We start from the raw sequence: 21962 nt of genomic DNA on the forward strand, positions 1-21962 counted from the left end.
TCTCTCTCTGCGTGGGAGTAATTTTGCTCAGCAGTGTTTGCACCGAGCGTTACAAATTCAGAAGGTTCTGGGGAGACTTTTTCAGAGCTTGGAAGACCAGAAGAAAATGTTACTGACCTCAGTCGTAAATCATCATCTTCAAAAACAGCTTCTGTCTTATCTCCATCCATTTCTGTTCCCACGGCTTTTTCTTGTTCCAGGCGTGTGGCTGTAGTAAGGGGCTGGAAATCTGGAAACCTCCTGTCTGCCACCTCTTCGTTGGAAAGATCAATCAAATCATTTACGAAGAGTGGTCTTGGTTTCACTTTGCCTTTTTTCTTCTGTTTTGGCATCTCAGCAATATAATTAGCGTACCTCAGTAGCTAAAAACTAATTGCCTATGCGCTCTTATCAGAAGTAACAAAAACAAGGAAAAAGCCATAAATCAAACCATCCTCGTGCTATCAGAATGTCAGGGCATTTATTAATCCCATGTTTGGCTCTGGGACTAATTACCCTGGTTTGGAGGAGATGGATCGTGGCTTATCCTTATTTCAATAATCTGAAAAGAAACGCGAAGGAAGGTTTCTAATAAAACTCATTTATTTGTTATAAAGAAAATAAAACACCTCACTAACTAAGAAAAGTTAATTGTTACATTTTTGAAAATAATTCTTGCCGGCTATCTGAGCCGGACTTCTGGCAAGAGAACAAAGGAAGGAGTGAGAGAAGAGCAAGTGAAGGAATGTGGGTGGATACGGAAACACGTAGCTTACTGATAAGAAGTTGGCAAAGCTACGGAGAGTCTGACAGTCCAGAAATAATGAGCTCAGCTGGTAAATAAAATAACGCAGTGACAGGTAAGACGGCAAGAGGAGCCCCGTCTTGTTCCATGCACCCCAAAATAATAAGATCTCCCTGAAAATAAGGCCAAGCGCTTATTTTGGGGTTCAAAAAATATAAGACAGGGTCTTATTTTTGGGGAAACATGGTAGTAATATCATCTTTCAATCTCTAATCTTTCCATCTAATTAATTACTTATTACTTATATTCTATTATATAAAAATTATATCTGCTAATATTCCCCTTATTTCTTATTTCTACCTCTAGTCTAATTTCTAGACTACTAATTACTAATCCACCATTACTAATTATTATTACATAACCATTACTAATCCTAGTGTTAATACACTTGTTTATATTAAGACATAGTTCTTCATTATTTGGTTGTTCAAAGTCACAATATGCCATTCAAGTACTAGTCATCCTATTATTTAAACATACCTAATAATACATCTTTCAACCTCCAATCTTTCCTCTAACTATTGCTTTATATAAAGGTGTGTATTCTTATTTCTATCTCTATTCTAGTTTTTAATCAGGCCATCATTATATTAGAAAAAAGAAAAAGAAAAGTAATAATACTTCCTTTCTATCCATCATCTCTTGCCCATTTTAATATACTTCAATTTTTATTCATAATTGTTGGAAGGAACCTCGGGTTAGTCTTCCATGAGAAGAAACTTGTAAGGTGATAATTTACAATATAAGAACATTTCTTTGGAGCTGGGAGGCAGGCAATTTCCCTGTTCTGCATAAACATGGAAGTTCTCATCTTTGTATATACAACATCAGATCATACATTTTAGCAGCACCAAGAGAACAGAGTAATGCCTTCACTAAACTATCTGTTCATTTAAATTAAAATGTATGTATATCTGAAATTCATTCCAACCCATAGAGTAAAGAGCTGATTTTCTCTAAAGATCTTACACAAGGCAGAGAATTTGGGTAGAATGTTTCAGCTGTACTTCTAGCAATAGTTACCAGAATATTTGTAATTAAAAGCAAATACAACACAAATCTCCAGAGGCTTTCTTTCAGTGCTGCCCAAACTTGGAATACTGGTGAATCCTTAACGTTTTCTTTCACTGATTGAAACGGGCAGCATGTGTTACCATTGAGTTTCAATGAAGTTTTCAGTAGCACGTGTAAATTCCACTGAATGTAACAGGTGATTTTCTTTGGAATAACATTATATAATGCTATGTAAGCTTGCACTACAGTATGCATCTTCTGGAACAGATTTTCAAAATAAGAGTTTATCATTTTACTTACATTGTAAAACATAAAGTAATAAGAAATATTTTTCCAAGAAGAAAATGTCTTCATCGTATTATAAAAGCTTACTGTGATAACCAAGTTATTGATCAAATGATGAAAAATGTCTTGTTTCCTTTCTAAATTAGTTTCAATAGAATTTATTTTATTTTACTGTGCTCTGTTTTCTGTTACAACTTGATAAGCAAAACTCAAATTGCAGGAGTTTAGAAAACATGTTACAGCTTTAAGATAGCAGGGGAAAGTCTCAGAAAAGAATTTGAGCAGCTGAATTTTGATAGATATCTAGATGCAACATCTCTTAAAGAAGACTGGCTATTCTTCAATGGTATATTATGGGTTCATTCTCATATCCCACTGATGATATCACAAAACTCCCCACTATAAAACACATCTTCATAGTGTCTGCTTTATCTCATCCTCTACTCACTGTGGAAGCAGCCTAAATTCTTTATTATTCTGTTTTTCTTTTATGTTTATTCTGGTTTCTATTATACATCACCATAAGAAGCATATTATGCAGTATGGCCATATACAAAGAAAGAAAGAAATTTGTATTTTTAGCTTTTCCAGTTCTGTACAGTATTTCCAATATTTTCTCTTTCTTAGATACAAGTCTTGGTATATTTGGTTCATTCACAATTTTGATGATGCCACAGTCTAGCATCTGTTAAACATCTGTTGGTAGGCTGAATCTGTTTCAGGCACACCTCCTTCTTCTATCACTTGACGCTGCCCTCAATGGCAATTTTGGCTTGAGTTGCAGAAGAGACCACAACCTAGTGGCTACAGAAGCATCTGCCCACAGTGCCAAAATGCCACTCAGGCAGTATAAGACTCCTTAAATACACTGCTACACTCTACTGCTTCTGGAAGATCACTAGCCCACTGAATAATCATGTGTGCAAAGATCTTTGAAATTTGGTAGACCTGTTTGTAAAAGAAGGACTGTTGGCCACTTTTACTGGGGAAAAGATGTATAGCTGATTGTGTGTCTCAAATAATGCATTACAGGTTTTCTGCTGCTTCTGTCAACAAAAAAAGGAACAAAAATGTGGGCTTGCTTCCTATTGTTTTTATTATCTGGAGAGACCCTATTTTGCTACTCCAGTTATTTTTGCAGATATCTTGGGATTCATCCAGATGCTGTTGAATGTGGTCACTGGTTGCCAGGATCACCCTCTCTTTACAACACTAGTCAATTTGAGAATAGGATTGAAACACCTTTGAATATTGGAGAAGACATCTGAGAATGCAAAAATAGCTAAAAAATGAATCGATGGATCATTGAACAAATCAACTCAGAGTTCTCACTTGAAGCACAAATGACAAAATTCAAATTATCCTACTTCAGACACATAAAGACCGAGCACCATTGAGAAGTCTATGATGCTAGAAAGATGGAAGGAAAGATGATTACTGGCTGTGGGTAGGATGGAACTAAAGTAGTGCATCATTAAAATAAATTGAAAGACCAGTTTGAGGACATCAACCTAGAGAAAGTCTATTTATATGGTTGCTAGGAACAGATATTGAGTTGATGGCAAATAATCATGATCATAAAGTAGTACAGGTAGCCTCAACTTATGACCATAAATTTCTGTTGCTAAATGAAACATTTCTTCAATGAATTTTGCTCCAGTTTACAACTTTTCTTGTCACAGTTGTCAAGGGAATCACTGCAGTTATTAATTTAGTAACATGATTGTTAAATAAACCTGGATTCCCCATTGACTTTGCTTGTCAGAAGATCTCAAAAGGTGAACATATGACCCAGGGGTGGGTTCTAAATTTTTTTACTACCGGTTCTGTGGGCGTGGCTTATTTTGTGGGCATGGCTTGATGGTCATGTGACAATTCTTTAGGATTTAGCAGAGGTACTGGTCTACCAGGCTTTTAACTGCTTGCAGAGCTGTAAGGGTCTACTCATTTATTTTTGCAGGCACCGGTCTACTCATTTGTTTTAGGAGGCACCGGTCTACCACCAAACTGCCTTTTACCACTGATCAGCTATAGAGCAGTCCTTTGAAGCCCCGTGGCAAGAGTTTAAACAGTTTTTCTTTATAGCCCATCAGCTGGGACTCAGGAGGCAGCAATAGATTGGGGGTGGGGCCAAATAAAAGGTAAGAATAACGCGGGGGGGTGGAGGGCAGGGGGGCAGAACCGGTTTGGTGATGTCATATCATCACCGCTACTGGCTAGGCGGAACAGGGAGGAACCCACCACTGATATGACTCCAGGATACTACAACTGTCATATATATGAGTCAGTTGTCAAGTGGCCAAGTTTTGATCACATGACCATGGAAATGTTGCAATGGTCATAAGTGTGAAAAATGGTCATAAATCACTTTTTTCAGAGCTGTTGTAACTTCAAACAGTCACTAAATGAACTGTTATAAATTGAAGACTACCTGTACAAAAATCTATGCAATCTAGTGATATGGTAGTATCTACAATATCAAGGAGTGTTGTGACTATTTGCTACCTTGAGTTATTTATAAAAATAATAAAGGCAAGATAGAAACAAGCAAGCAAACAAAAGAGTACAAATAAAAACCAATATATATATATACGTTATTGCTATTTCTCTAATCTCCGCAATCATGAAGAGGCATTGTGCAGTATATTTGGAAGGCAACAGAAGAATTTCAGCCTCATAGTTCTGTGGCTTGACCTTTCCTATGGCTCTAATTTTCCATAGATGCTTCTGGCTGGTTTAGTAAGATAGGCACAATGAAGTCTGATCTCCAATTCACCTAGAGACATGTGTTGAGAGAGGAGAACTTATCCTAAGAAATAACAGCTATTTTTATTCAGTTGAAAGAACAATCCATATGCATGTAAACTGTACTCTTGATACTCAGAAAATGAGTTTTGAATGCACAGCATTCAGGAAAATCATCACTAGTACTGCTTTAGCACTTCTGCTTCTTCATTAGTACTGAATATAAGCAAAAATCCTACAAGCAAGCAAGATTATTTTAATTATTTTTCCAATTAGCTTCTGAAATCAGTCAAATGAAATTCCATCTGGGTATTGAGGACTCATTCTATGGCTTCACACAAATTAGGTATCTCTTAAAATTCAGAGAACTGAAAATTATATATCTTATAATCAAATCTAAATTGCCATGTGCTCTCCAGAAACTACATAGTTATCTTTTGACCTGAAACTTTATGCATTATTGCAGCTATGAAAGCATAAGTATATAAGAAATATAGGGCTTTTGTCTCTTGCATTTAATCATAACACACTCTCACTTTGATAAGGCAAATGGGACATGTTTAAATCGTCATTAACTACAATAATATAAAGCTAACGTTCTCCCTTTATTCTGACATCATCCAAGGACAACCTCAAGGTGTGTGCAATTTGTTATGCTTTGCCACTCATTACCTGGGAGACAAAATCAGATGACCTGCTGAATGTGTGATAAAGATTTGGGGACTGTAGGAAGGCCAGACATACCACCTCTGCTCTTATTCATTTTGCGCTTTTCATTCCCAGACTTTGCATTTTATTTCCAATGTTCTTGCCAGACCTGTTACTTCTCCCCACTGTATTCTCCACAATAACTTCTATTAATGTCCCTAACAAGGCAGAGAACAGCAGAAAAGAGCAAAATTCCACTATTTCATATTGGAAGGGGAAAGGAAATGCCTATGCTTATTTATAATTTCTCTGTATTTTTTTTAGTTTCACTCATACAGACAACCTCAAAGAGCTACTTGCCAGCAGCTAGTCAGTTTCAATTCTGTGCTGCTAGAAGTTCTATAATAGGTAGTTGCACAATAATGGCAGGATCTGTTTCCCACCTACCTAGGATATTAATGCTCTTCCTGTATCTTTATTTTATAGTATTTGAATCTTGGGAGAAAGCTAAATGGAGGGGAGTAAAGGGACAGATTAACTAGCTAAAAGAGGACAGGGACTCCTATACTAAGAAGTTCCTCATAGTTGCTGATACTTACAGTACCTTGTCTTTGGGTTGGAGTCAAGGCAGGGAGGGGAAAAAAGAGAAGTAAAATCTACCAGAACCGACACTGTAGTTCTTTACATGTTTTCCTAATCTTTCTTCCCTTATATATTTTTTAAAACTCAAGTTGGATGAGTTTCAGATTCCAGCAAAAAGACTACCGTATATTAGTTGACCATGTCAACCAAAAAGAGCCTTGGTAGTACAGTGGTCTAAGGCACCCTGTTATTAAGCTGGTTATTAAGACCAGCTGCCTGCAATTACTGCAGGTTCGAATCTCACCAAGGCTCAAGGTTGACTCAGCCTTCCATCCTTTCTAAGGTAGGTAAACTGAGGACCCAGTTGTGGGGGCGATAAGCTGACTTTGTATAAATATACAAAAGAATGAAGGCTATTGCTTAGCGCATTGTAAGCCGCCCTGAGTCTCCGGAGAAGGGCGGCATATAAATCAAAATTTAAAAAAAAAATGTGGATGAAGAGAAATAAAGCCAAATTCAATACCTCTGAGGGCACCAGCTTGGGGAAGACAGTCCAACTTTTCTGGAACACTAAAGTATATTAAAACATTCCATGGGATAAACATTAAAGTAAAACATACAGTGTATTTAAAGGATTATTAGACTGCAGAGATTTAAAACTCAGAACTAACTGCAAAAATTTTAGTGAAAAATGGAATCGATCAGGAAAAACAAAACATTAGTTTGACAACTAAAATTCATCTCTGCAGAAGGCTGTTTTCTTAGTAAGCTATTACTGAATTTCGTTTAGGAGAGGGCTTTCATGGATAACCAAATGGGACCAGCAGGTCCATCTGGGAAACATTTCTTTTGCAGATTCTGACCCAAGCTACTAATAAGCAGCCCTTCCAAACTGAATGGCTCCCATTCTGGGCAGCTGACAAAATACTGACCACTTGGGTTCATATTTGCCAAACTCATCCCATGGCTGTCTTTTGTTCTAACTAGCATTTCTGATACATCTTCAAAGGCATAATAAATTGAAATAATCTGTGGGCAATTAATCGCAGTCTGCCTAATTCATGTCAGAATAAGGTGGTTTGGTCAATATGAAGTAAACATAGACAGATTAGTCCGATTCATGCTTCTAATGGCAAGCAAATATAATCTTAGAAGAGAGGAGCTCCTGTGCGGGAGATGGGAGTTTGTGAAGCTCACTGAATTCTGACAGCCCATCAGTTACTTAATTATGATACTGCAGCCTAGAGGAACACAAATAAACTATGTCACTGGGTGGCTTTTTGTAGCTGAATATAATAAAACCATAATTCACTGGGAAGCCAATACCCTTTCACGGGATAGGTCAGGCAAACATGATCACATTAGAAAAGTTCAACCTTCTCTTTTATGACTTGTAAATCAAATGCAGAAGTTGGTGTCTCTGAGTCTCCTGCCAAATCAGAATGTCCTAGAAGCAGCCATTGGAAACAAATTCATCTTGCTATAAAGGCAATGGTCTGAATAATACTTAACTCTGAATTTAGCCTCCTGCAAATGTTTACAATAGACGAAGCCTTATTTTGCCATCATGGTGAAATCCCTTGTTCTCAGGGTCAGCAAGATTAGGAGAAAAGTAACAGTACATAAGCAAAAGCAAATATTGAGCAGATTTACATTACAAGTAGTCCTCAAGTTACAGCCACAATTGGATCAAATTTCTGTTGCTAAACAAGACCATTGTTAAGTGAGTCATGCATGATTTTACAACCTTTTTGCCATGGTTGTTAAATGAATCACTGCAGTTGTTAAGTGAATCCTGCAGCTGTTGGGCAAATACACCTCTGTGACCTTGCTTGTCAGATGTTGGCTGGGAAGATCACAAATGGCAATCACCACAGCCTCAGAAATGATGTTGCAATGCTGCAAACATTATAAATACATGCTAGTTGCCAAACACCTGAATTTTAATCACAAAACTATGGGGATAATGTGATGGTTGTAAGTGTGGAGCACTGGTCATAAGTCACTTTTTTCAGTGCTGTTGTAACTTCAAACAGTCACTAAACAACTGATTGTAAGTCAAAAGACTATCTTTACTTGTGAAGGAAGACAATCCTGTAGATAACGATAACATTTTTCTATGTAGGGGGCACCAGATCAAGATCTCAAGATATGGGTATGAATGAAACCAATTTCATATGCAGCCTACATATAAAACTTGCTTGGTCAACTCAAAACCTATGGGGCAGGAAAGATTACATAGGGTATGTAACTTTGCATGACAACTCATTTAAGATAAAACTTTGTGGTGCTACACGGACAAGTTTCTAAGTCCAGGGCCCAGATTCAGTACCCTCAGATGAAAAACAAATGCCTGAAATTGTTCTACCATTTTATGATCATTAATCAGAAACCAGGGCTCTCAACAAAACTAGATGCAAATGTTTTGAATTGTCATCTGCCAAATTATTATTGTAGCATGCTGAAAATATACCCACTGTGAAAATACCAGACCAAAAAGTCTCCTCTTAATATTGCAGAATAGAAATTCAACCCTGTCAATGTTCATATCTGTTTGCTTGTTTAATGTAAATTTAATTAAAGTACTGGGTAGGGCGATGTTGGAGTGTCGGTATGCAGATCACGGCGGACTGTAATTATATACTGCACACTTGATTTCAAATCAAAGGGTGTGATCATCACTCTTTACCTGCATTAGTAATAACTAACAATCAAATTATGGAACATGTCATCTAAGCTAGTATATCTCAATTACTTATTTCTTCACTGGTTGACATGCAAGTTTAATGTGCTCAATGCCAGAAGTCTTTGGATTCTGGCAGCACAGAAATAAATATAAATACTACAATGACATGTTCTGTTTTTTTAAATCCTATCTCCCACAAGATGACACTTTATCCTCTTATTTTAGGGAAAATGCAGCCTGATGTTGCAGGCAGCTGGTCCCCAGCTATAAAAAGGAAGGGGGAGGGGGATAACACAGAGCTTACATCACTTTTATCCATGCTTCTCTAGAAGAGCTTAAAAATCTGTATACAGTCAACAGGGCACAAGTTAATCCCGATTACACTGCACTTCCCCACCACCAGAGGAAAAAAATCAACATGGTTAGAGTTACTAACCGTAGTATGGAATATGAGGTAAAGCATGGAAATATTCTTCTCCAAAGACTATTTCAAAGTCACTGCATATGTGAAGCTGAAAGGACAGCATGCCAACATTTCTGAAATAAGGCACTTCTCACAGTAACTCAGTAACAGTTCCTGGGAGTCGCTTATAAATAGTTGCTGAACAAGAATACTTCCATGCTTTAGTCAATATCACTACCAACAAGTATTCTTCTGGATCTTACTCACAGAGTTCAATTGTCCTGCATTTGTGGTACATGTATATTTGTGTAGACAATGTTTTATCAAAGAGATCTTAAGCTTATGTCAGAGTCTTCCTGGAGACTAATTCAAAAGCTCATTTGAAATCTACAAACAATAGAAATGGGATTGACTTTGATTTATGGGTGTATTTTTCCACAAACTAATGTAATACTAAACATTGTTGATCATTCAGCCCTCAAACCATTCTGATTATTTGCCAGGATGCTTTCTAAATCCAACCATCCTGCTATTTCCAATACAGATACTCGCTACTTCTGTTTAAGAGACTGATTTATGATCTTTCTTCTCCTTAAAGGTAAGGATTATAATGTGCCAAATCCCAGTTTTAAGAATGCAAGTAGACCTGTAAACGTAAGTTGAATCTGATATTGGACCTCACCAGTCCAGTTTATTCTTAAGTGAACTCAATGACTCCTCGACCAGGGGTCTGCAACCTTAAACCCTCAAAGAGCCATTTGGACCCATTTCCCACAGAAAAGAAAACACCGGGAGCCACAAAACCTTTCCCATGCCTGATTATTTCTTGAGCGGCCACAAAACTAGCATATGTAGTCTGAAAATTTTCTTTTCTTGGATTTATTCATGGTTGGCCCACCAGAGGTTGAAAAGCTCAATAAATCGCATGCCTGTGGGTGTCGCACATTGGCGGTTGTGACACATATTTTGATTGATGGGGAGCCGCAGAAGAGTGGTGAAAGAGCCACATGTGGCTCCAGAGCTGCAGGTTGCTGACCCCTGTCCTACACAAATGTCTTTTCATCCCTTAGCTTTGGGTGCCTTGGTGGCACAGTGGTTAGAGTACAGTACTGCAGGCCACTTCTGCTGACTACCGGCTGCCTGCAATTTGGCACTTCAAATCCCACCAGGCTCAAGGTTGACTCAGCCTTCCATTCTTCCGAGGTGGGTAAAATGAGAACCCAGATTGTTGAGGACCATATGCTGACTCTGTAAAACTGCTTAGAGAGGGCTGTAAAGCACTATAAAGTATATAAGTTATAAGTTCAAGTGCTATTGCTATTAGCTGGCTGAGGTCTTTGGACAATGATGGCAAACCTTTTGGGCTTGGTGTATCAAAAATTTTTAAAATGCCTAACTTGATTCTGCAGCTGGGGGTGGGTGAGTAGGAGAACAAATTTTCATATAAATTTATTTTAAAATATATAGTCAAATTATGTGTGTGTTCCCCAGGATCTGCTGCATACCACTTGCAATCAGGTGGTGTTCTCTTTCTGTTGATAGGCCCCTGTGGCCTAACAGAAGCTCCTCTGAGTCCAATGAGGACTTCATTCTTGGAATGCTTCAGAGAATGCTCTTCCATGACCTCTGAAAATCTGCAAAATTACACCCTATTCTTGCACAATTTTCAGAGGCTTCAGAGGCTGTGTGAAAGCACAGCCCTCTTGCATAATTTCCAGAGACCCTGTGAGAGGATGTGGTGTTCTTGCATGGCCTCTGCAGCCTCTGAAAGTAGCATGAGAATGGAGTATGCTTTTGAGAATAATTGTCCAATGTTGATGAACTGTGCTATGTCACCCAAAATGTTGTGATACATCATCTTTGACATATGTCTTACATTCACCATCACTACCTTAGGATGACCTTATAATGAAGACAGTAGACCACTGAGATAAGGACACCATGTGTACATTTCTTTGACATTATGGAAGTTATCTTCTCAAGATGGTGAAATAAGGCACCCTGCTGTCGAGCCTGAAACCTGCTCGACAATACAGGGCTGGGGTGGAGGAGTGGGGAGAAACACATTAGGAGATATAGATACGCAAACGATGGGTGGTGGTGGTACTATAGGTAGGCGGTCCATCCCGGGGCTGCCGAACGCCAGGAGTAGGACAGGGAACAAGGTTGCTGCTGGGAAGAATCCGGACGGAATGGGGGCACGCAAACGAAACCAGGACTCACTGCCGCTGCCAGAGCAAACTGCTGGGAAGCCGACGGCCCAGAGAGGAGGGGCCAGAGCGGAAGCTCTCCAGCTGAGGGGTGTTTGCCCAATTACACCAAACTACAGAAGGGAGAGGTAATAAAAGGCGCTACAAGGCGAACACTCGTAGTGCCAATTTTGAAACGCTTGGACTCAGCGTCTTTTCAATGTCATGGTCAGCATTAACAACATTGCTTCTTGCCTACATGCCTGCTGTGTTTTCTTGTTGCTTTCGGCTGATTCGAGAGATAGAGCTGAGACCTGCTCAAAATATCTCAGAATTCAGCTGCACTGAAATTAGTCTCCAGAAAACTGCAGCATTGCTTTCTCACACTGTGGTAACAACAACAACAACAACAACAACAACAACAATTTTATTTATATACCGCCCTTCTCCCGAAGGACTCGGGGCGGTGTACAGCCAAGATTAAAAACATAAATATACAATATCATAGTTAAAATTAATTAAAATCATTAAATAGTTTTGGCCAAATTTTAAAACCCAATATTAAAACCCAATTTAAAATCATTCAGTTAGACAGCCTCGTCGGAACAGTAGGGTCTTGAGGGCACAGCGAAAGACCCGGAGGTCAGAGATGTTATGAATATCCAGGGGCAATTCATTCTAAAGGGCAGGAGCTCCGACAGAGAAGGCTCTCCTCCTGGGTATCGCTAGCCGACATAACTTGGCCGACGGTACCCTGAGGAGTCCCTCTCTGTGGGAGCGGACTGGTCATCATTTGCTACCAAGTGGCTTGTGCAAAATATTATTTTTTAGGAATGTTCTTCCACCAGAACATGTTGATGTAACCATTCTGGGAATGGTTCAGCTTTCACAATATCAAAAACCACTTTTTGTAGCAAAAGATACATTTTGGAAAACTACCAAACCATATCTGCTTGGAGTGTTCTGGAATTCCCCCAAATTTCCCTTCCCTTCCCTTCCCTTCCCTTCCCTTCCCTTCCCTTCCCTTCCCTTCCCTTCCCTTCCCTTCCCTTCCTTTCCTTTCCTTTCCTTTCCTACCAGTGGTCGAACCAGAATTTTAATCCATGGAAATGAAAGTTATACTCGCAAGGGCATATTAATGAGGATTGATTCTGGCTTTTAAGTTTGATCAAACTAGAAGCTACAGAAGTAATTTCTGAAAAATAGTTCCTGAGCACTGAGTTCAATAAGAAACAAGATATCCTATGTCAGTTTGCAGCACTCAGATTAGTCCTTATCTGATGTGTAACTGCCCCAAATGAAGCCATACTAACTGCACCATTTAAAATACAAACTTCTTGATTGTAAACTATTGCACCAAAGAGATCCACCAACAAAGGTGGGCTTCAGCCAGTTCGCACCAGTTTGAGTGAACCAGTTTTTAACTTTTTATTCAGTGAACCGGCTAATCCCACCTCTGGCTGGTCCCACCCCGCCCACCCTGCCCCTCTCAGGAGTCCCCCCACAGCCTGTTTTGGCTTCCAGGGTGGTGTAGGAGGCCTTCCAGGCCCAAAATAGGGCGCAGGAGGGTGTCGCACAGCGCATCGCACCCTGTTTTGACTGGCAGAATGCTGCAGGAGGCTGAGTGCTGTCCCGCCCTCTGGCCACACCCACCTGGCCACGCCCACCCAGCAGATCATTAGGGCAGAGAACTTGTTGTTAAATTATTTGAATCCCATCACTGTTCCTGCATAGTTATTTTTTTGTATTTTGGGACTGCTGGACTACCAAGGAAGTAATTTCACTGTTATCTGAAGGAAACTACTTGAATATTTGTTGGTTCATTTAGTATGCTGCCACATCTTCTATATAAAATTATAATAAAGTGATGTTCAATACCAATTCATGTCAAATTTGAATCAAACATAGCCGTTTCAATACATAAGACAAGAAATACCAATGGCACACAATTGTAGTCCATGCTAATCCTCCGGAAAAAAATAAGTCTTCCCAATCTTGAATTGTAGACAAAGAATTATATCTGTTAGTCTTTCTCAAGCATGAAAATCCCCACTTAAAATTACAGACATATGCAGGTAAATTCTTGGCAAAACCTATTAATGCTGATTGGCAGGGAGAGATAAACATTTATCAGCAAAAGATAGCAATGTTTACATTGTCAATGCACTGTCAGTGCAAACCTCTTGAATGGAACTAGTCCATCCTCAGTCCTGGTCCTAAACTCAACCAATCCAGCCCTACCTTACAGGGTTGCTCTTATGGCACACATAGGAGAAAGGAAAGTTGTGTACATTGCCTTAAATTGTGAGTGAATATATGAAATTGGTTGAAGATAAGAAATGACCTTCCTTAGCTCAAAGTTTCTGCATGGAAATTGACTGTTAATTATTTCATATTATGTCGTTCAGCAATTAAGCTTCTTGTAAAAGCACAACATCATGTTTTATTGGATAACTAAGGGTGTTTGCCTTTTTTGGAAGGGTGAAGAATGAGAAGGAGAGGCAGCTTTTCAGTCAAGTTGCTCAAGAACCCGCATCTAGCTAAAATAACCGCCCAGTTGTATTTGTTGCTTTTCCTACTCTGTTCTCACTTTCTTCTAATTTGTTAAGAATGCTGTCCTGTGGGAGATATTTATTGTGAAATCTAAACTTCAATCCAAGCTCCCCAAATTTTAATTAAGGAGCAGCGTGAGTGCAGGAATTTCTGAAAATTGCAGAACGAATGGGAAGCACAATCAGCCATAAAATTATTGTTAAAATTATTGTGCTTAAGACTCACAACATGAGAAAGACTGTTCCTGGAAGATATTTAAGAAACACTACCAAATGAATGCCAAACCAAAGAAAATTGATAAGCATCCAAAAATGCAACACTCCTTGAATACCAAGGGAAAAGTTTGTTTCTATTGCCTGTTATATTTATAGTTAATAAATAGTATTAGTTACTAACCTGGGACACTGACAACTTTCTATCATCAAGGGAAGTGAAGGAAAGAAATTGGAATAGAAATAGAGAATGGAAAAGATGAAGCAGCCAGTAGCTGGTCAGAATGCTGTACAGATTTGTCCTTGGTTGCAAATTGAAACAAAAAAACTTGCTTGCTGCCCACACAGAAATAACTATTTTTGCATGGCTGTAAGATACCAAAAGAAAGCCAGAGGAATTAAAAACCTTAACGGAAAAAAAAATCTACCTCTGAAAAGGACGGCAAGACAACTAGTGTGGCATATAAGATAAAATACAGTTATATTGACAATGGTATTACATCTCTTTGTTATGAATAAATAAATGCAAGTGAAACAACTGTGATAATAGAGCTCCCTATTCTCCATGGCTCCATGGCTTTAAGAGACTAATACTCTCTTTTCAACAATTGGGGCTGTGCCTCAAATGCTCTTAAGACTCAGACAGCTCTTATCTGATTTTCAGATCTTTCTTGTCATGACAAACAAACTCTGTTAAGATAACTGGATTTGCCCTTTGCTAAACCTTGGGAAGAATGCCAGATGGAGCAGGAGTGTGAAATAATGCCCCCACTTGCTAAGGCTGCCCCATGTAATAAGTCAAGAATGAATAACCTCTAAGACTTTCAAGGAGAAAAAAGTGACTTGTTATAGATCCTTTTCATCCTTTTCAGAACAAAAAAGAAATATAATAAGCAACCTTTATGATATTAAGTCAAAATTAGAAACAGTGGTCTCAGCTTCATGAAATAATATTTTACCTTTATAATCGGGAGGCGATTTATGTGTGCTAAACAAGAAACCTCAGCATCATTTTTAATGTCATTTAGTCACAACCAGACTAAAAAAATGATCATCCAAAGAATGAATGATATGGAACATGAAATTAAGGAAACAGGCTGTCCCAGAATAACAGAACCTGGGTTATCAAATGGAAACCAGCATATTTTTTCTAAGCTAAAGAAAACATTCTTTAAAACTAGAGTAGTATCATTCCCTTTGCAATGCTGCAGGACAGGTATGCTAAAATTTCATTAACTGAGCATATATGTTCATGTGGCATTAATGAGATAAAAACAATCACCCATGTTTTTACTAAATTATACATTTTACAGGATCATTCCAGCTAATCCTATTTACCTATTTTATGCAAACATGCTGGAAAATCAGACAAGCACCTTTAAAATAAGTTTCTTTTAAAAGAATTGAAACCTTCCATCATCTGCTCAGTAGTTTTTAGTTGCCACAATGGAAAGAAGGAAAAAATTGGTCCAGGAGTGATTTAAAAAAAAAAAACTCTTGCAGATGAATAATGCTGAAGTTACCATAGATTAATATTATACTGCTAAGATTCTATTAGTGTTAGGAACTAACATGTAATGGTTTTGGTTTCATTTTGCTTTTGTTTTATGTAATCTTAATATTTCTATTTGTCTCTTTCTGTACTTTTTTTATTTATTTGAGCATTGACCAACATAAAAATTACCTGTACTTCTCTATGCTTAGATTTCCGGCCTGCAGTTATCCCAGAGTTTAGCACAAGGAGGCAGTAGATACCTCATGTCCATCAAACTGCCAAAAATCTTCACATTTCATTTTATGGAGAGGCTTTTACTCTTCATGACAAGAATCAATTTCTGGATCAGTTCTGTAGTGGAACATTAAATCACTAATCACAATAAAACAATTTGATGCCACCATACTTCTTATTGGAATTTAGTTAAGCCTGGCCCTCAGTTATACCAAGTACAAGGCATTCCACATGCATGTCTGAGGAAACCAGGCAGGTGAGTCATTGGGTACCTAATCAGGTCTCTGTGTCAAAGTGCTTTTAAACATGGTTGAGGCTAGGGTCCGTCTTATTTCAATTCTGGGTTAACACTATTATTTCCTATACAAGAGTAAGCCACTAACCCTTGATATAACCATAGACATGGGCAATTAAGGATAAATTGCTCCTCTAAAGTGCCATTGACCTTGAGCTTCATTTAGCCTAGTGCAGGGGTGCTATTCAGCAGGTTCTGACAGGTCCTGGGGAACCGGTAGCGGAAATTTTGAGTAGTTTGGAGAACCGACAAATACCACCTCTGGCTGGTCCCAAAGTGGGGTGGGAATGGACATTTTGCAATATCCTTCTTCCAGCAGTGGGGAGGAAATGGGGATTTTGCAATATCCTTCCCCTGCCATGCCCACCAAGCCACGCCCACAGAACCAGTAGTAAAAAAAATTGAATCCAACCACTGGCCTAGGGCCATGTTCATACAAAAGATTCCAAAATAAATTGCAAATAGAATGAGGAATAATACCCAAACACACTGAATAGTTTACAACCAGCTAGTTAATCAACTTACTTTACTTAAAGACTGAAGTTTTCATGCTTTCCCTTTCAAATACAATACCCTCAGCAGTTCCTGAGGGCAGATTTCATCCTTGGTATGCAGAAAATATTAGGCCTTTGTGATGTTGGAACAGCAACTTTGCTGTTTTATTATATACAGTTGAGGGGGACTTTCTATAGAACATAAATACCTGTAATAACAATGCCTCAGCAATGGTTTACTTATTCAATCAAAAAAGATATTACATCCTTCATCTTTTCTTTAGCCAAGTCACTGGTAAATTTCTACAGCCAATTTTTTTGTAAGAGCAAGCAGAATTCACTAGCAACTAATATCTGACTAAGATTTGGGGGTGATTGTCTCTCTTTCCTATGTATATCTATGTGGCCAAATTCTCTGTATCTGACTCCATGGTTATTTGTTCCCTATTTTATGTTACTTTACTTTTTGTACCCATGTACTTCTAGATCCGTTACTATTAATACTTGTAAAATTGATCAGTGAGTGTAATAATAAAATTTGGTTTATTATTATTATGCAAAATTTTTTGCAAACAACTAGCCTAATATACCTAACATGTGCTGAAATGATAGATTAAGGTTGCACTAGCAATCTATTTTCTTTCCCTTTGGTATGGAAGGGGACAAGGAAATTCATGTTCTTCATGGCAGCAAGCAAGGTCAGTACCCAATCAGGGCATATCCCACATGCACAATTTCCATTCCATTCTTCTCTTTCTCCAGAACACACTTTCTTCTCCCACAGATCCTTGCAGCCAGGAGCAGGGGGTTGCTTTCGTGCTGCAGCTTTGCGTTTTCCGACACCTTCTTTTTATAACTTCGGCTGGTCCCCCCTCTGCATGACCTGTCAGAACCACAGCTCTGGAGCCATCCAATTGGTCTGAAAGTGCAGCCCCTTTAAAACAAAACTTGGGAAGCAGCCTCAGGGATTTATTTTATTTATTTATTTATGTTGTTAAGCATGTATAAGATAACAGATATAAGTATAAACATGATTATGAATACAGGAAATTGATACGAATAAATGGGGACAGTAGGACAGGGACAGTAGGCACATTGGTGCGCTTATGCACGGCCCTTACAGACCTCTTAGAAACGGGTTGAGGTCAACAGTAGACAGTCTAAGGTTAAAGTTGTGGGAGTTTTGGGCAGTGGTGAAATCTGAACTGGTTTACTACCGGTTCGTTGGCCGTGCATGTGTGCCATGCGCCAAACGCGCCATGCGCATACACAGTGTGCACCAAACACACACTGCGTGCGTGCATACACAGTGCGCACCAAAAGGAGGATTGGAAAGGTAAGTAGAACAGCATGGGGAGTGATCAGCTGTGGCACGCGTGGGAACCTTTTAAAAAACTTTTTAAAAGCATTTTTACTCGGGCGAATAGGTAGTAAACAAATGCTTTAAAAAAGTAAAAAAAAGGCTCTGAAGACCACAGCTGTGCCGTGCAATCGTTGTAACCTTTTTAAAAACTTTTTTAAAGCATTTGTTTACTACTTATTCGCCAGAACCAGTAGTAAAAAAATGCTTTTAAAAGGTAAAAAAAAGGCTCCGACGATCACAGCTGTGCCGCACGATCATCGGAACCTTTTTTTTAACCTTTTAAAAGCATTTTTTACTACCAGCTAGGGCGAATAGGTAGTAAAAAAAATGCCAAAAAAGTTTTTAAAAAAAGTTCTGATGATCGCACGTCGCTCAGCTGATCATCGGAACATTTTTTTTTACATTTTTTACTACCGGTTCAGGCGAACTGTCCTGAACCGGTAGCATTTCACCCCTGGTTTGGGGATGAAACCACAAAGTCAGGTAGTGCATTCCAGGCATTGACCACTCTGTTTAACAAATTTGTATTGCATGCTGCCCCCCCACAGACCCTGTGATCATCCCTCCCACTGCCATTCGCACGCTCCCCCTGCAGAACCATTGTTTCTGCCCACCACCTGATTAGATGGGGGCTATTTGTCCCATGCAGCAAAATGCCCGGGACAAACAGTGCCTGGGTGAATGGGCAGGGACGAAGAGCGGGAGGCGGAGGGCCAGGGAACCATTGGCACAATGGCTGGGGAAGGGCAAGCAGAGGAGGAAAGCTGGCTTTGAATCGTCTGAGATGGGTGGCAAAGTAGGCGTAGCCAACCGTCGGTGCCTAAATGTTCCATTACAGTCAGGACAGTGGAAGAAGACTGCAGTCAGCTGAGAGCAGTGAGGGGGAAGGTGACAGGTGAAGATGGCTCCAGAATTCAGGGTAGCTTAAGGGGCAGAGATGGAGTGGGAGATAAGTGGGTGGGGGAAGCTGAAGTGGAGGAAAGTGTGGCATGGTGGCAGAAGTGTAAGTTGTAACGACCACAATAGAACTCCAGGAACGGCTGTTGCTAAATGGTGTGATCACGTTTCAGCCAATGATCCCTTCATTTATTGACAAAAATTCCACCACTATAACTGAGTCTATTCACCTTGTTGCTGGTCATCCCCTTCTTTCCTTCCACTTTTCCCAGCATCATAGCCTTTTCCAGAGAGATGGGTTTTAGCATCATGTATCTCAAGCAGGATAACATGAGACTGGTTATTTGTGTCTTGACTAAGAACTCTGGGTTGAGTTGTTCAATGATCCATCAATTTGTTTTCTTGGCTGTATATTGTTTAGCAAAAATAGAGCTGCAGAATGTTTTTAGCCCCTTGATTTAGAAGCAGCAAAGTCCCCAAATGGCTCTTCAAAAGTGGAACCAGCAGTTTGGAATTCACCACATCCATGCGTCACAAGAATATCTATAAATAAAAAATGTGGGATTCAAAACTGCAGATATATTTAAAGCATTTATCCCTTACTCACAAACTCCCAAACTTCCTTAAGATGCTAACAGTACAATTAAAACAGTATGAAAATTGTTATTGAAATCAGTCATAATAGATATATTCTCTCATGTGCATGTGTGTTTGTGCATGTGCACATATATGTAGTTTTATTGAAGGTGAACAGCAATGGAAAATAGAAATGTCTATATTTGGTGTCTCAATTCCAGTAGCAAAATCTCCCTGTAGAAAATCTTCTGCAAATAGACACTACAGCTTTTCTCTCAGCTGATCATACCACTTCAACATCAAAGAACCCATATACCAAAGAAATCTTCACACAATTTTTTGGTTGGTTTGCTTTTACGTCACCATGATGGTCCTAGTTTTTGAAAATGAAAGTTAAGTGGTGAGGTGCTAGATAAGAAGGCTTTATTAAAGGTGAGTAATGGATCTTAGGCTCAAAACATATTCTCAGTCTCCTGAATGTTGGCCATCCAGAACCTGGAAGGCAAGGCAACAAATTTGAACTATAAATGCCACTGGAGGTCCAGTCATTTTTTCTCTGGATTGAAGTCAGGCTTCCCATGAGCAACACAATCAGACTAATCTGTCAGCCTGAATAAGGCTGCATGGAGTCAAGGGCCTTTTCCCAAATCTTCCCAAATCATTGCCTAAGCCTTATGAGAGTTTTCTCATTTTTTCCATATTTTTAATCGCTATATTTTCACTCGTTCCGCCACGATTTGAAGACCTAGTTGTTCCGCAGCCTGGACTGATGGGGGGGGGTTTCTTAATGAATTTTAAATTATTTTAAATTGGAATTTTAATTTTATAGTGTTTTTTAATGAGGAACTCTGCATTTTTACCGTTGTGAGCCGCCCTGAGTCCTTGGAGATAGGGCGGCATATAAATTGTATAATAAATAAATAAAATAAAATATTTTAGCAAAATTATATGAGAATTAGTTTTTAAAAAGCGTGGTATATTTCAATAAGATTTGGAATGGAAACTTCATAAGACACACTATTTGCTTTGGTTTAGAATATTGTAAAAACCTAGCCACTGCAATTTGTTAATCACGGCTTGTGGCTTAATGTAATGCATGAACCTAGACATTTATTATTTATTTTATAAGCCACAGCTTTTAATTTGTATGAACCACTTCTGTTACAAAGGGTATATCTAATCAAATTAACAATACAGTAAGGCAAAATCCTGAAACTTCTAAGCACACTGTATAATAATGCCCTTAGCTGGATCCATTTTTAAAATTATGTAGCATTAAATGAAGCAAATATTGAACAAGCTATTTGGAATTAGTTATTTTACCTATTTTTAAAAACTTTCTCATATAATTTCTCCTGTAACCTTCACATGAACGTTTGGCTGTTCTTTGTGTCACCAGTGAACTCAAGGGCAACAAATGAAATGTAATCAGTACGTTCAGATACAGGGCAAAGTACAACAAAGAAATATTACATGGAAAACATTTCCCAAGGGCCATTGAAAATTTCCTTGTACATGCAGAGCTAGATATTTCTTAAGTAAGCAGCTGATATAATACTCTTACATAAGAGACAAAAAAAAAAAGAAAATTAGGGTTTTAAGTTTATTTAAGTTGAACGTACAATACTGAATTAGTAATACTAATTATCTTGAATATAGGCTAATATTTGAAAATACCAAGGTCAAGTAAAAGAAATACAATAAATGTACATATTTCAAATTATTTTTATTATGGAAAAACATGAACCAACTTATATGCAAATATTTCTTGTGGACCAATGTAAGTATATTCCACAAATATTTTTCATGATTTCACCATCTCAAGAAGCAATCAAAATTACAGGATTAAAGTACGGTATATAGTAGTGATGATTAACCTTTTTGGTGTCGAGTGCCCAAAGCATGCGTACGAGGGCTGTGTGTGCCACCTGTGGCAAGCATGCCATAGGTTCGCCATCACGAGTATATAGCATACAATATACCTCATTACACACAGAAGTGAAAAGCCTAGACTTCTGAAAATTAAATTTCAATAAAAATAGTGAATGAAACACACTTATCCAGGAATCCCAGGTTTTATTATGGTTGTCAAGATGTTTTTTGTGAATTATGGTTCATAATAAAATACCCAGAATATTGGACTATTTCTAAACATAATACAGAATAATAGTGAAATTTTAAAAATGGCTATGATGAATTCATTTCCATTCTGATAAAATGGTGCTGGAGATGTTTGTCTTTCATTCTACTTAAGTCAGGGACGGCCAATTTGCCATCCCAAGATTACAAAACACTATAGAAAACCCCAGTGCTCTCTTTGACTATGATGACAAAAAACTGACTGCAGAGTTTCAGCCCATTTGAAGTGGGAAATGGTAGTTATAAAAATACATTCCCAATTCCCTTCAGAAAACTCATCTGTGAAAGGCCTCTATTCACTTTCCAGCGTTTCTTTGTCATAAAAATGGGCACTCTCACCTTACATAGCCTTTGAAATAGAGTGGAAT

This window comes from Pantherophis guttatus, chromosome 5 (genome assembly GCF_059756535.1).
Source record: "Pantherophis guttatus breed Tessera chromosome 5, ASM5975653v1, whole genome shotgun sequence".
In the NCBI taxonomy this organism is placed as follows: domain Eukaryota; kingdom Metazoa; phylum Chordata; class Lepidosauria; order Squamata; family Colubridae; genus Pantherophis; species Pantherophis guttatus.